We start from the raw sequence: 4,162 nt of genomic DNA, 5'->3' as shown, positions 1-4,162 counted from the left end.
CCTGAGCACTTTAAAAATTTTCAAGGACACTAAATTGTAGAAGTATAAGCCTTTTTCATTTGTCTTTGGCTGCTAGAAAATTCAGTGATTAAGAACCTGGGCTCAGAAGCCAGACCGCCTCAATGTGAATCCCAGTTCTGCCATGTCCTGGCCTTTTGAATTTAGGCAAGTTACTTCAGCTTTCCATGCCTTAGTTTCCTCATCTCCCAAATGGTGATAGTAATAATAACTATTTCATGGGGCTATTGTGAGGATAAAATGAATTATCTATACAAAGTCCTTATAACAGTGAGTTATATTAAAAATTGCTAGAAAGTGGAAGCTAATATAATATTATTACAATGATTATTCTCATAATTTGAATGGAGTTTGTGTCCTACTCAGAGCAAGTGGACATGCCATTATTCCATGTATTTTTAGCCTGACTTTTGAAACCACTTAAGGCAGTGGGTCGCGACCCCTTTGGGGGTAGAATGACCCTTTCACAGGGGTCACCTAAGACCATCGGAAAACACATATATAATTACATATTGTTTTTGTGTTTAATCACTATGCTTTAATTATGTTCAATTTGTAACAATGAAAATACATCCTGCATATCAGATATTTACATTACGATTCATAACAGTAGCAAAATTACAGTTATGAAGTAGCAACGAAAATAATTTTATGGTTGGGGGTCACCACAACATGAAGAACTATATTAAAGGGTCGCAGCATTAGGAAGGCTGAGAACCACTGACTTAAGGTATGTAGCCTCTAGAATGCCCCTTCCTGTGATCCATGTCTCCCAGTATTCATGCCATGTGCAGTCTCCTCCCACAATGAAATATGATGGAACCTGTGTGAATAGTAGAGCATTGTGGGAAGTGACAGTGGATGACTTCTGCGGCTAGATCATAAAAGGTCCTACAGCTTTCACCTGGACTTTTTTTTTAAATTAAGATTCTATCTTCAGCCCTGAGATGCCGTAACAAAGTTCAACTATCCTGAGGTTATCATGCTCAGAAGCAGTCAGGTTAGCACATGTTGAAAAGCCTCATGGAGGGAAAGAGGGATGACCAGCGAATCCCCTCTGTTACAACCCTTGTTGAGTCCCCAGAGATATTCAAGTCATATATAATCTATGTCCCCAAACATCATGAAGCTACCATCACACAAATTACAGATTCACAAGCCAAATAAATGATTGTTGTTCTGGGTTGGTTTTTTTATGCAGAAATAAATAACAGAAGCACCATTTTCTCCTGTGCCCATTTGCTTTCCTTTTTTATTTTACCTTTAATGGATGGGGTCTTGTAGATAAGATTCTTCTGAAGTTGTCTTAAATTCCCCATGGAGAAGCACAGCATCTATAAAAAAAATAAATGAAAATGTATAAATAAATATTAGATGTTTAAAATAAGGCCTTTGATTCCCATCTCATCCACACCACACACTCTATCTCACTCAACAGTTGATTGAATAACCATGAAATCGTGTCACAAATGCCTTATATCTCTTCTTTGATGTAAAATTAGGGAGTGTGGCTAGACTTTTTAGAATTTGTTTTTCTGTGCGGCCTGCTTCGTCAGTGTACCAACTGATGGTCATGAGTTTCACTGAAGCTACTCTGAACTTAAGATTTCAGAAGCAGAAAACAGGTAAGATCTCCTCATGATATGCATGTGTCTTCTCCATAAGTCCTTAGATATGCTCCCTCAAACTTTCCCTCCCTCCCTGTTTATTAGATCTGTTATCTCATTTCAGGAGCCAAATCTTGCTTGCTGATCATGACAATTTCTGTTCTGTTCCATTTCAGGCCTGTTCTCCCTCTGTCTGTCAATGAGGCTCTGTTCTTTTAACTCCTTCATTTGGTCAGATAGTATCTCAGTTTTTCTGGGTTTTCCCTGTTGGAGACTCCATATCCATTCTCAGCCTCTCTATTTTCTTCTCTAAGCTATAGGAAGTTAACTTCTATGGCCTATATCACCCAGGATCTTTTACCCTCTGTACAGGAGCAACATTAGCTTGGGAAAATGAGAAATCTTGGCAGTTTTATAATGAAAGATTCCACAGGAGATGTTGAATAGAGATTGGTATTCCTCATCCACGAATAAGACAGGAGACACAAGCTAGAGCTTGTGCTTAAGCTACTGGTCTTGTTTGGTGATCTTGCATACCACCTTGAAATATGATACACATTGCTTGAGGCATCAGCCAAAATAGACAAAAATATTTAATAAAAATCCTGTGATGATTCAATCAACACACATATATTGAGGGTCTGTTATGAGTAAGATACTGCTATGCTAGAAATACTATAATAAATAGAATGTAATCCTTATTCTTAAATAACTCATAATCTGGGGGAAACAGACACATGGGTGAGCAGTTGCTACAGTGTGATAAGCTCTCTGTAGAACAAGCACAGTGGACTTTGGCAGTTCTGAGAAGTACCCAACCCATTGAGAAGGAACTTGGGGACTTCCCAGAGGAGGTGGATTTTGGTTGAGTTCTTGATTGGGAATTAGCCATATGGAAAATGGGAGAAGAACAATTCAGAAAAGGGAAAGTAAAAAATATGGAATTGTAAAACAAACTGAAGAAATGCAAGAAGTACCTTTGGAATGAGAAAAAATGGTGGAAGGTAAATGGGAATGGTAAGTAGGCTATGAGAGTAGAATCTGCAATGGATAGATCATAGAGGATCTTGTATTACTTTGGAGATAATGGGAAATAATTGGAGGGTTTTAAGTGGGAAAGTTTTCATTTTATAATACTCTAGAAATAAATGTGGAGTTGCTCTGGGCAATAAGATAGACAGTTTGATTATAGGAATGAATGGTTCCATTGAGGTATACATGCGTCAAAGATTCTGAATTTTTCTGTATGCAATATAGTTCTGAATTCAAGTCTTAAGTTTAATGAACTGAAAACACAATTTTATCTTTAGTTCATCCTGGGATATCTCTCTTTCACCCAAGTTCATGCCACTGTCCCGAGTTCTAACACCATGCCACTACAGCAGGAGGAGGGGAAAGTATGCCTTGATTTGTGGTCCCACAGATTTCCAATGAGATATTAATCTCTATGACGCTTCCATTGTAACGTGTTGGAAAGATGGAAGGAATCTTTTACAAAGCTACTTGTAATCCTTTATAACCAGATGAATCACACAGTCATTTTTCTTCAAAGTCTTATAGCCAGGATGACAAAAATCAGGATACCTATTTCCTTTTTTCTGGGACCATCACACCTCTTCATCTTTCTTTCCCTCTGCTTTTCCTCTGGGTGAATCTTTCTTTAGCTTGGGAAAAATACATAATATCTCTCTACGATTCTTTAATTTATGGCCATCAATGTCCTAAATTTATATTAAAATGTACAGTTGTCCATTGCACGATGTGGGGGTTAGGGATGCCAACCCCCATGCAGTAAAAAATCTGCATATAACTTTTGATCCCCCCCCCCAAGTTTAACTACTAATAGTCTACTGTTGTTCAGAAACCTTACTTACAACATAACCAGTTGATTAACACACATATATATATATTATATACTGTATACCAGTAGTATCTTCTTATAATCATGTAAGCTAGAGAAAAAATGTTAAGAAAATCATAAAGAAGAGAAACTACAATTACAATATTTATTGGGGGGAAAAATCCATATATAAGTGGACCCAGGCAGTTCAAACTGTGATTGACATGGTTATTTTATTTAATTTTCAAAGCAACTTTAGGATATAAATACTGTTATTATTCCCACTTCACAAACGAGAAGACAAAAACTTTGAAAAGCAAAGTCACATGTCCTAATTCAATTAGCAAGTGATCACATAGGGATTTAAACTTAGACCAGTCTGGTTAATATCCAAAATTTATAAATAACTCAGACAACTCAACACCAAAAAAAAAATAAACAACCCAATTAAAAAGTGGGCAGAGGACCTGAATAGACACTTCTACAAAGAGGATATGCAGATGGCAATAGATATATTAAAAAGATGCTCAACATCATTATCAGAGAAATGCAAATTAAAACCACAATAAGATATCATCTCACACCTGCCAGAATGGCTATCATCAATAAATTAACAAACAATAAATGTTGGCCAGGATTTGGAGAAAAGGGGCCTTTGTGCATTGTTGGTGGGAATGCAAACTGGTAATACCACTAT

This window comes from Myotis myotis, unplaced genomic scaffold (assembly GCF_014108235.1).
Source record: "Myotis myotis isolate mMyoMyo1 unplaced genomic scaffold, mMyoMyo1.p scaffold_m19_p_10, whole genome shotgun sequence".
Taxonomy (NCBI): Eukaryota; Metazoa; Chordata; class Mammalia; order Chiroptera; family Vespertilionidae; genus Myotis; species Myotis myotis.
Note: the sequence above shows the minus strand (reverse complement) of the source record.